Below are 13,368 nucleotides of genomic sequence, written 5' to 3'. Positions count from 1 at the left end.
GTATTATAGAACAAATTGAAATCTATCAAATAAGATCCATATTGCATATTTTTGGAGATTCACATTGGAAGATATGAGTGATTGAAAACTGACACGAATATCAAAAAAGGACAATGAAAATGGGACGGAGGGAGTATCTTTTTGGTATAAAAACCTGGCACAACTCTCTCTCTCTCTCTCTCTCTCTCTCCCCTTTCTCTTCGTTTTTTACATTAAAACTTAAATTTAAAATTCTTGTAGTAACTTTTATGTAATACACTTATTTTTTATAAATTTATATATTTAAAATCCACTCTTAGATATCTACCTAATGAGACCAATATTGAATATAAAATTACGTAACTATTAATTAGTAGTGTTTTAAATCCCCAAACCCTAAATTCTAATTTTTAACTATTAATTAGCAATATTTTCAAACCTAATCCCTAAATTCTAATTTTTAACTGTTAATTTGCAGTATTTTCAATCTCTAAAACCTTGACTCCTAAAAATTCTAAACCCTAATTTTAACTGTTAATTAGCAGTAATATTAATTTGAAATTGTTAATTAGCAGTGTTATTAATTTCCAAAACCCCTAAATCCTGAAAACTGTAAAATTTTAATTCGTAATTGTTAATTAGTAGTGTTATAATAATTGTATTTAATATTTTTAGATCAGAACAAAAAAAGGAAAGAGAGAATAAAATAAAATACTGTAGTTATCACAGAGAGAGAGAGAGAGAGAGAGAGAGAGAGAGAGTAGCGGATGGGATAAGACAGTGCCTGCTTGACACACGAAAGAGGACGGAGAGAAATTAATCCCACGCACGCGTGTAGACGTAGGATTTAATGGGTCAAAGGGTAATTTTGAACAAAAAATACAGACAGGGCCTAGTAGGGTATGGACTTTTGTTGGATTAGATTGTAGAGGAATTTTTAGGCCGGCCCCAAAAAGTAGGTTTGGACTTAATTTAGTTCTGACAAAAATATTTCTTCCTTATTTCAGTCTTTTTTCTTGACTTTTCATGCATTTTTATTATTTTGCCCATTTTTCTTAACTTTTTATGTACATGTCCATTTTTAGTAAAATTTATATTTTTAGAATCAACTCCTGACCCATATTATTTCGGACAAAAATACTCTTGGCTATGTGAACTGGCTATGAGAACTGTCAATTCTCATAGCCAGTTAACATAATATTTCGGACAAAAATATCTCCGCCAGTTCACATAGCCCAAGTTAACATATTATTTTTGACAAAAATACCCTTGAATGATGGATATGAGAACTGAGACTATGAGAGCTATATTTTTTGAATCAATTCCTGAATCATATTATTTTGGACAAAAATATCATTGGCTATGAGAACTGCCAAGTCTCATGTCAGTTATATGAGAATTGCTCTGCCTATGTGAACTGAGCTATGAAAATTGACCATGTGAACTACTAATTCTCATAGTCAGTTCTATGAGAACTGCCAATCTCATGTCAGTTCTATGAGAATTGCTCTGGCCATGTGAACTGAGCTATGAAAACTGACCATGTGAACTGCTAATTCTCATAGTCAGTTCTATGAGAACTGTCAATTTTCATAGTCAGTTCTATGAGAAGTGACTGTTCTCATAGAGAACTAGCTTTGTGAACTGGTTATGAGAACTGGACTATGTGAACTGACAAATACACAGTTCACATAGTCTTTACCACACACTAAAATATATAGTTCTCATAAAAAATATATAGTTCTCATAGAAAATACACAGTTCTAATAGACAGTTCTCATGGACAATACACAGTTCTCATAGAAAAATACACAGTTCTCATGAAAAACACACAGTTCTCATAGAAAATACACACATGAACAAAAATTGAACAAAAACAAAAAGGTAATCAAAATCAAATATAGTTATAAATGTTCTCACCGCCATGTCTTAAATAATTAATCAAAGTAAAAAAGTAATAGTTCACATAGGAAATAAATTGATTTAGAATTGAATTTTTAACTGTCAAGTCTTATAGTCAGTTCTATGAGAACTGCTTAGTTCTCATAAGGAACTAGCTATGTGAACTGTCAATTTTCATAGTTAGTTCTATGAGAACTGCCAATTTTCATAGTCAATTATATGAGAATTGATTATTCTCATAGAGAACTAGCTTTGTGGACTAGTTATGAGATCTGGACTATATGAACTAGCTATGTGAACTAATTCTCATAGACAATTCTCCTAGAAAATACACACATACACTTCCCTTTTTTAAGTTGTACTACTCTCAATTCCGCTCCAAATTACACACATGCGTACATCTACATACAAAGAGATGCCTTACTCACCTGGATGTTAACAAATTAGAAGACGATAAACCTCTAATTTTTACCCAATCTGACAAGTCCAAGATCGGCGTGAGTAAGGGAAATGCCTTACTCTTAAAATATTACAAGATCAGCGTGAGCAAGGGAAATGCCTTACTCTTAAAATATTACAAGATCGCCTTACTCCTTAAAATAGTCCTGACTCAAGTCCAAGATCGGCGTCGGTTTCGACGGTGAGAGTCGGTTCGTGGAAGATCTGTTGTACGTTGAGACTTCCCGCATACAGAAACAGCATCAATAGATTGCACAAAGAACTCCTTCGCATACACAATTCGCATAGCACATCTTCAACAACTCCTTCTCTTCCCCGCCACAAACTCCCCCTTCAAGTCCCCGTCTCCGGTGCCTAACATCGTCATGCCGCCGGCGCTGTCCACTTCAGTGAAGTCCATAGCTGAGTGCAGCAAGTTCTTCTCCAATATAGATCGATCTCTCGCTGTCATCGACACTTGATTTCACCTGCACACACCCGCCGCTGGCGACGGCAATTTTTTGATCCTCCCCTTCGATTGCGGCCGTATGTTTTCAACTGTGTGCAAGTCTATGTCGTCAAACAATTTGTTCAACTTCATCAGAATGAGAGAGAAGAAGAAGAGTTCAACTCACGATGTCGCCGTCGGACGATTTGTTCTTTAACGGGAACCTGGTGCTGTTGTGAGATCGAGATGGGAGAGAGAGGGGATTTGTTGATGATGGAGAGATGGAGAGACGTAATAAAAAAGGCAAAAAAGTCCTCACATAACATATCCAAGCCTACACAGGTTTGGGAATAATATTCAGGGTTGGGATCAAACCGAACCTAAAAAGGGGACCGGCCTTGTCACGCCCCCGCCCCGCAAACGACACCCAAAGTGGGCCCGAGTCGGCGCGGCCACGTGGCATTCCACACAAAAGACCACACCACACTCTACAACCAATCAGAATACAACTTAGCGGAAGACTTCTCACAATAAAACAGAAATGAGTCAACATACCGATCAACCAATCACAAGCCTGCATAGCTAAAACCATAACCACTACTACAAGACTTATTAAGTTCTATACTTCAACATATTCACCAATGACTAAATTACAACTTATAAAAATCAATTCCTTCAATAACTACCTACAGCACGCTCGACCACCAACACCTCCCAAAGCTAATACTCGAGTACACCTCAACACGTCGACCGGTAGTGGAACCACTCTAAGGAACCTGCTACCTAGCAGACCAAAAAGGAAAGCCAGAGTGTGTGAGATATAGAAATGCTCAATAAAATATCACAATACCCATAAGAATATCAAAAAGAATATTCACCACCAACATAACTGCAATACCCATATGAGTATATTAGTTATAACCACCACATCCGCCAAACATAGCAATATTATCCAATAAACAGCCACATAACAATAACTGAATTAACGACAGCATGAATGTAAATCACACAAGCATGCAGTGACACGTCTGCCACATTCCCATGTACCTAAGGCATTGTGTCCCGCAAACCATGCTCCCAACCTCCGTTAATCAGACGGAATGGCATACGACATGGCGTGACTCACTCCACAATCCTTTCGCAGGTACAATCAACATACAACAAGCATGCATACCATTAGCTAAACAATATATAGCATGATATACAATTTCGACCACATATATCCATATCAATAGCTAAACCTCGATTAGCATGATATCATTGATATATAATCACCTCCACCGCATTATTTACATATCGATAATCATATTGAAAGCTAAAATACCATAGCAAGATATATACATACCACCATAGCAATATCTTATTGAGAAGAACCATATCAGACACACTCACCTTCGCTTCGACTGGAGTATGCCAAACTTATGGTTTCGACACCTCCCACTTGACCAACTCGCTACCTAATCACAAGCTAACCATATTAGCATACGACTCCATTGAAATGCTCAAACAAATATATGATAACACCTCATAACATTTTACCAAGCTAACACATGCCAAAAAGTTAACCGAGTCACCAAACATCCCTAAGGCATTCAAACGAATGTTTAATATCGAGTTGTAGAGCTAACTAGGTATTAAACAATACCCAACAAATACAAACATGTCCATCTCAAAGACCTATATGTGTACCAAATCATACATAAAGTTAGAGTAGCACTTAATCTCCAAAATCTATATGGAAACTTATAACCATTTCACCATATTTTGACCATAACTTCTTTTAGGATTAGAATTGGGTTATGAAACCTCCACCATTAGAAAGTACGTTTTGAGTACATCAATTTCGATATATTATTTGCCCAAAAAGGAGTTCGGATGAAAAAGATATGATCGTCCGAAGTTTCACAACAGTTGCTGAAACGTTACCCGAGAGGTACAGGTACCACAAAAACTCAGTACGGGTACCCACCCAAAATCGACCCAAATGTTTCAATTCTGATCTGCCGGTACAGGTACCACCAAAAAGTGGTACGGATACCGACTGGGTTTTCAGCGAAAATTCAGTTTGTTCATCCTCCGATTCCCAACCTTTTCTCCACTCAAATCTCATCTAAAACCCACTAAAACTTCACAAAATCATGCTCAAACTCGTACATAACAAAGAGCTACTCAAGAACATCAAAACCCACGAATCAAATCAAGTTCTAAAAACCAAATTCAAGGGATTTAAGACTAGGTTCTTAATTTCTCCAAGAACTCCAACCCACATCCAAATTAACCCAAGCCCATCTATTCTAAGCACGATTTCAACCCCCAAACATATGAACTCAACAAATTAAATATGAAATCAAATACAAGAAAACATGAATTACCATGTTAGGACTTCAATTCTAAGAAAGAATGATCATCCACAAGCAAATCCCCTTCTCTTCTCTTCTTCTTTTCTTTTCTTCTTCTCCTTCTCCTCTTCTTTCTCCCAGCGTCTCTCTCTCTCTCTCTCCACGAAAAATATCAGGGAAAGGGGGAGGAATGAGATATTTAAGAAATATCTCCTTTGAAAAATTATGTGGTGTAACCACACCACCCATCCACTTATGCAACCGACCAATAGCATTTAGTTAAATTCCCATCAAATAATAATTAACCTTGTAAACATATAATTCAATTAAAATATGAGTTTAAAATACTAAATATTCGGGACGGGTATTACAGGCCTCTAATTTTCTATAGATTGGATCAGGACTTATTGGACTTTCTTTATCTACATAGGACTGGCCCAGAAGAAGCCCCAAAACCTAAGGTCTTTTTTTGGATCGACCTTTTTTACAAGCTCATTTATTTATTAGAAAATTAGAAACCAGTCCTGGTTTTTAGGCTCGGTTTGATCCCAACCCTGAATATTATTTCCAAGCCTGCATAGGTTCGGATATGTTATCTCATGACTTTTTTGCCCTTTTAAGTTCGCATCGTCAACTCCATCTCGTCATTCCTCCTCCTCCTCCTCTCTCTCTCTCTCTCTCTCTCTCTCTCTCTCTCAAGACGATAAAATGAAAGTCCAGTGAGTTTGGGGACATGGAGACGGGCTCGACGACCCGGAAGACGTGGACGAGGAGGTAGGCGATGGAGGAGCAGAACTGCAGAAGGCCATGTGGATCATGGTGTGGGAGATTGGGAAGGGCCAGTTGAACATCTTGCGGTTGAGGATGTACTTGTTGAACATGATCACAGTGAAGCTGAGGAAGATCCATATGGCCATGTACATGTAGGACACCACGATCTTTCTCGACACCCTCGTTTTCATCTATTTTGGTGGCGGCAGCCGAAAGACAGCCTGTGCAGATTCTCCTTTTTTGGTCGCGAGCCTGCGACGGTGATTCGGCGTAGGTGGTGCCGCCGTCGCCGTCGCTGAACGTACATGCAAAGAAAGCTAATGAGGACGGAGCGGACGATGCTGACGTGGACGCCGAGGCCGTGGTTCTTGCCGGAGCATGAACACATGAAGAAGACGTATGAGACGGAGGCCCACTAGTATTTCTCCGATCTAATTCCAAAACACTTTTGTTTTGCGATCCAGATTTCATAACATAAATTTTTTGAGATCCAGAGACCAATTGGTATTCAAATTTGCAGTCGGATTCAAAACATCGCTGGTCGTCATTGGTTTTCTTGTATGAAATACGAAAAATTGGGTGAACTGTTGTGCAAATGGGGACAAAAAAGGCAGAGGGCTGTTTGGCTGCTCATTTCAATGCTTCATTTGGTTAGTCTTTTTGTTTTAGGAATTTTCAGTTGACTAATGACTTTCTTCTTAGTTGATTGAGGAATTTAGAACCATTTTTTATGCAAACTATACAAGCAAACTATATATGGGATTATGTGAGCGGTGTGTGTTGGGGTTATATGAACTGTTTTTTTTATTTATGAGAATTGTATATTTTTCTATGAGAACTGTGTATTTTTTTATGAGAACTATGTATTGTTCATGAGAACGGTGTATTTTTCTGAGAATTGTCTATGAGAACTGTGTATTGAACTATTTCACTTTGTTTTTTCTATGAGAATTGCCTATTTTTCTATGCAAAGTATATATTATTTCAGACTATTTCACTTAGTTTTTTTCTATGAGAATTGTTTATTTCTCTATGAGAGCAGTCACTTCTCATAGCCAATTCACATAGAACTGACTATGAGAACTGTCAAGTCTCATAATCAGTTCTCTATGAGAACAGTCACTTCGCATAGTCAATTCTCATAGAACTGACTATGAGAATTGGCAGTTTATATAGCCAGTTCTCATAGAACTGACTATAAGACTTGGCAGTTCTCATAACCAGTTCACATAGCCAAGGGTATTGTGTATTTTTTTATGAGAACTATGTATTGGACTATTTCATTTTGTTTTTTCTATGAGAATTGTATACTTTTTTATGTGAACTATATATTTTTTATGAGAATTGTGTATTTTAGTATGTGGTAAAATTATGTGAACTGTGTATTTTTCAGTTCACATAATCCAATTCTCATAATCAACTCACAAAGCTAGTTTTCTATGAGAATAGTCACTTCTCATAGCTAATTCTCATAGAACTGATTATGAAAACTGAAGGTACTCATAGAACTGACTATGAGAATTGATAGTTCACATAGCTAGTTCTCATAACTCAGTTCACATACTCAGTTGTTCTCATAGAACTGACTATGAGACTTGACAGTTCTCATAGTCAGCTTACATAACCAAGGGTATTTTTGTCCGAAATATATGATTCAAGAATTGATTCTAAAAATATAGCTCTCATAACCTCAGTTCTCATAGCCATAGTTCAGGGGTATTTTTTGTCTAAAATAATATGTTAACTCGGGCTATGTGAACTGGCAGGGATATTTTTGTCCGAAATATTATGTTAACTGGCTATGAGAATTGACAGTTCTCATAGCCAGTTCACACAGCCAAAAGTATTTTTGTCCGAAAAAATATGGGTCAGAAGTTGATTCTAAAAATATAATTTTTACTAAAAATAGACATGTACACAAAAAGTTAAGAAAATGGGCAAAATAGTAAAAATGCATGAAAAGTAAAAAAAAGGAACTGAAATAAAGAAGGAATATTTTTGTCAGGACTAAATTAAGTCCAAATCTACTTTTTGGAGCCGGCCTAAAAATTCCCCTTTATTTATTCGTTGATAGTGTGTTAATCTGGATTAAAACGTCAATAAAAAAAATATTAAAGCCATACAAAAGGCAGTAAAATCCAAGAAAGATAAAGGGCGCTACTATTCGCAGCCCTCGATTTTCTCCCATAGCCCATTATATTTCGGTAAATAGTTGTTGAAAATCATACATAACATTTCGGTAAATAGCTGTTGAAAACAAGATTATATTTCGGTAACTACATGTTGAAAATATGTTCAACTTTTGGTAAACCACAGCCGAACATACATTTTCGGTAAATAGCTGTTGAAAAAAATATTATATTTCGGTAATTGGATGCTGAAAATATATCTCAATTTCGGTAACTAACTGTTGAGTATAATTGAAAATTTTTATCGGGCTATGGGAGAAAATAAAGGGCTGCGAATAGCGGCGCCCAAGATAAAACCTTCTAGACAAAAGGTAGAGAATGAAAGCCTGCTGTTCCAATCTACCAACGTCAAAGTGTATATTGTCAAAGTGTATACACGAAAAATGGGTGTTCGGATTAAACACATTACACACCTCAGATGCCGTTGATTCCCGCGTGGGGCCCCCTCGGGTTTGTTTTATAGAATTTTTGGACGGCTCAGAACAGGCCGTCCGGTGGTCGGAGACGGCCCGGCGCCCATTACTCATTGCACAACTCCTTATTTTTTAAGAAGGTAATTTCAAGCTCAAAAATCATGTACTTACGCAAATAATTTTCTTATCAATATGGATCTTGTTTGATAGATCTCATTGAGATCTTTAATACAGTGCAAAAAAAAATTCATTTACATTATTTTTGAGTTTGTAAATGTGAAATAAACTTTTTATTTGGATTTTGTGGAATGACCCTTCTTATTTTACTTTGAGAAGTTTCAAAATAAGTACTTATTTTTTAAGAAGGTTTCTGGAACGGGCTCTAAGGCCTGCACTTGAAAAGACAAACAGCACAAGAAACAGCTTAAAATGGATCATTGCTCAAATTCTTTTACAAACAACCTAAACTATAGAGCACACATTTGTACATGAAACAATCGATTAGGGTTCAATTTTTTTACCTCGCTTATTAGCATAGTAGGGGCCCACACACAGTCCCCAGATTTCACCGGCCTGAAACATGAGTCATTCTTTTGACATTCTACAATTTAAGGCAAAACAAAAATGGAACTGAAAAGGTTTAGGATTTTACCGTTCCGCCGCGTAGAACGGAATCGACGGCGAGAGAAGAGCAGGGGACCTCGCCGTCCATCTTTCTCTCCCTTCATTCCTTCTCTCTCATCATCATAGGGAAGATGATCGAAAGTTTGGGAGGGATACTCGCAAGTACGAAAACTAGTGTGAAGATTCAGAATAAGTAGTGTGGGCTGGCCCGTCCTGATTTGGGCTTTAAGATAGTCTTGTCAACACCGAGTTTTAGCCCAATGTACACGTGATGGAAGCTAAATGTAACTCTAGTTTTGGCATTGTTTAGATTGAGGGATGTGGTCCTGGGCTACTAAATGAACCAAGCTACTCTGGTTTGGGCTCGTGTTCGTTCGTTAAAAACTTGTTAAAGATTGGTTTGCTATATAATCAAACCAAGCTTGAATATTCTTTTTGAAGCTCGTTAAGATTTCAAGCCAAGCTTGAACAAGCTACTATTCGACTCGTTTGGCTTATTATGTATGTATATAAAAATTCAAGCTACTCGAGATCGGCTAGTGTTTGGCTTGATTATAACTCGTTTGAGATCACCTCGTATTATAAACAAGCTAAGCAATGCCAAAACTAAGATTGAAGAGCTATCTGCTCGGCTCGTTTATCACCCCTAAATGTGGAGGGGAAGTGAGATATTTGGAGGTGATTTTTCCTGTTAGGTCATGTTTGAAGGAAAACTGATGGGGTGTAGAGGGAAATGGAAGAGTAAATTAGTGAAGTGAAACATTAGCAAACTCATAGTTTAATAGGAGTATTAGATTTAGGAGGAAGCTATGGTACACAGGGTATACCGTATGCCTAAATTATGACAATTTGTGATTTTCATTATGCCAATTTTTGGTTTTCTAATGCATATTTATGATTCTAGTTACGACTTGTACATTAAAATTTACATGTTGAACAGGTCATTAGCAGGTTACCCATAATTAAAAAATATTGTTATTATGTAACCATAATTATTCGTACCGAAATCCATAATATTTGTACCCTAACCAAATATATGCGTACAATATCAAAAATTAAATAATGTTACCCACAAATGTTATAACAACACCATAAATTGGCATTATCTTACCACAATGAATCGTACCAAATTTTTTTGACTCGTATGATATTCCGTAACAAAATCAAAATATGTCGTACCAGAATCAACAATTGTTATACCCAAGCCAAAAATATTTGTAAAATGCCACAAATTTTAGAAAATAACCACAATTATTATGACAACACCTAAAATTGTCATTTTCTTAATACAACGTGTCATATCAAAAGAAAATATATTTAAATACCACGAATTTTATAACAAACCATAATTGTTATGACAATACCATAAATTGACGTTTTCTTACCACAATGTGTCGTACCAAAGAAAATTAATTAAAATATTCCGTAATAACACATGTCTAAAATACCACAAATTTAGTAATATAACCAAATTTGTTATGACAACACCATAAATTGACGTTTTCATATCCACAACGTGTCGTATAAAAAAATTCAATCAGAATGTTCAATTAACGGTAGTTACAATCAACAAAATATCATACCTCAAATTCAGTAATATAACCAAATTTGTTATGACAACACCATAAATTAACGTTTTCATACCCACAATGTATCGTATAAAAAAATTCAATTGAAATGCTCAGTTAACGATAGTTATTATTAGCAAAATATCATACCACAAATTCAGTAATATAACCAAATTTGTTATGACAACACCATAAATTGGCGTTTTCATATCCACAACGTGTCATATAAAAAAAATTCAATCGGAATGTTCAGTAAACAATAGTTATAATTGACAAAATACAATACCACTAATTATTTTCAATTCCCGCCACATTATTTTTTCAAATTTTAAAATTGCCACCATATTGTCTTAATTTTCGATTCCCTCTACACTAATTTTTCAAATTCTTATTTGTCCCTACACAATACCTCAATAATTAAAACTAAAAATGAAGTTTTCGCACAAAATTTTCATCCAAGAAATTCACCAAAAAGTAAGTACTATACCCAAATTTTCGAATACAACTACAATTTCCTCTCAAAATATTAGTCTAAATCAAATTCTTTTTCTACGAAATTTAATTCAAAAAATCAAAATTCCTTTGTGGAAAAATTAGAGGTCACGAAAAAAATAATTATCCAACTGTCTCAAATGGACACACTTTCAACACTAAAATGGAGTACAAAAAAATAAGTGTGAATATCAAAAAATAGAGTGTGAAAATTACTCTCCTTTTTGTAATTGGTGAAATTAATTATATTAATACCCAATCTTATCAATATTTAGGGCGGTGCATTTAACAATTGGCACTATATATTTAACACATGGATCGGTGTCAAACCTTCACCCTATGCGTACCAATCCAAATTTAATGGTGGTTCTTGGAACTAGGTCGTGGAAGTAAAATCTAAATAATTTTGTAAATTTATTGTCATTGTACTTTCTTTCAAAAAAAATTATTATAGTCGACATTTTGATTTACACCAATGACATAGCTATAATATGATCTACAAGTGCAGGCCCATCACTAGGACGGAGGCATTTGAGGCCTCTGTTTTCTCAAATTTTCAGCCTGAAAATAAAGCCCTTACATATAAGAAAATATTATATAATTAATAGCATTTAGAATTACAAATTCTCAATTGTGTACCATAGTGATAAAGTGTTAGAGTTTGGACATTTATCTAAAAGATCTGGGGTTCAAGTCTTAAACCCTTCGTTCATATTTTTTTTTAAAAGAATGTCGTTATTTTTTAGAATAAATCACATAGTTAGTCTTTGAAGTTTCATACTTCAACAAATCTTATCGTTCAATTTCAATACAACATTAAAATATAATAATACACCATCTGAGCCCCACGTGAGGTGTTTTTTATTTTTTATTTTTTATTTTTATCAAAATCGTCTATCTTTTACATAATATTAATTAGGTCATTCGTATCAAGAATGAAGTTGATGGCTTATAGCTAGACACTTAATTGGATGGAAAATATCATTCTATTATTCAATTTGCGTGCCAATGATGGAGCTTCCTAAACTTGATTGAGACAAAAAATTACGTAGGTGACTTAATCAACAAACATAAAAAATTCAACGGATTTGATCGTCATTATTGTGTCACAGTCGTATGGCTACATTACATTCAACTATAATAGAGGACTAGGTTTCATACCAAATATAAATTGACTGCATAATCTAAATGTCGTTAGTGAGTGTATTTTTAAAATGATCGATCAGGACTGTTAGGATGTTAAGTTATACAATATTTAATTTGTGATATTTTAAACATGTATTTTGTTTGGGTATAATAATTATTGATTGTGCAACGATATATTTTGGTCTTGTATCTAGTATCTTTTGATCGATTTCTTTTGGTACGACACATTGTGGTAAGAAAGTGTCAATTTTTTGTGTTGTCATAACAATTGTGGTTGTGTTATATAATTTGTAGTATTTTACACATGAGGGAGAAGGAGAGAAAGTCAAGAAAGAGAGAACAATCTGTTACCTGCTAAGCCATTTTTTTATTTTATTAATTGGTTTAATAAATGGGTGGTCCGGATTATTTACTTTGAAATCCAATGGTTTAAAATCATGATGCGTACGGTACACCTCTTAATAAGGGGTGTGTACCATAGGACTACCCTTAGATTTAACACTTCTACCAGATTAAGTTAGCATATAGTATTTGACTTAAGATACGGTATCAAAATTGTGTAAACAATATTGCGGTCGACTTGATTTAATTTGTAATCGTGAAAAATAAATGATGGACACCACTGGCGTTGATAGCGGAAGAGAAAATTGTGATGTGAAATACTAGACCATAGCACCGGAGCAATAAAAATATGATGTGGAAATACCGAGGGTCCTGTAGTATGCATTTGGACCGTCCGTTTTTGCAATCGATGGTTCAGAACTCTGACCAGCGAATCTGAGTATCAATCGTAGAAACAGACGGTCCAAATACGCACTACAGGACCCCATTCTGATGGAAATAGATATCCATTCCCTCCTCTCGTCTTTTTCTCTTTCGAAGACTTGACCTTTGTGGAAATAGACATCTCTTAATTCCCACCTCTCTAGTCTTTTTCTCTTTCATAGAGTCCCCCTTGCTTTATCATTTCATACAAGTCATCCAGCAACCAACCGATTATATATATGATCCTTCTCCTCTTTGTCTTTTCTATTCCACCATTTATAAAATCATGTATCA

At 35.3% G+C, this 13,368-nt stretch overlaps 1 long non-coding RNA gene across 1 annotated transcript; it reads right to left on the bottom strand.

The window, feature by feature from the left end:
- Nucleotides 1-3,267: 3,267 nt before the first annotated feature.
- Nucleotides 3,268-5,215, bottom strand: LOC131306689 (uncharacterized). The gene is made up of 2 exons (XR_009193979.1): nt 5,140-5,215; nt 3,268-3,550 (listed from the first exon to the last, which is right to left on the bottom strand). It is a non-coding gene; the product is annotated as an uncharacterized LOC131306689 (long non-coding RNA).
- Between the last annotated feature and the right edge of the window lie 8,153 nt (nt 5,216-13,368).

Source organism: Rhododendron vialii, chromosome 11a (assembly GCF_030253575.1).
Source record: "Rhododendron vialii isolate Sample 1 chromosome 11a, ASM3025357v1".
NCBI classification, from domain to species: domain Eukaryota; kingdom Viridiplantae; phylum Streptophyta; class Magnoliopsida; order Ericales; family Ericaceae; genus Rhododendron; species Rhododendron vialii.
This window is presented reverse-complemented; position numbering and strand designations above follow the sequence as displayed.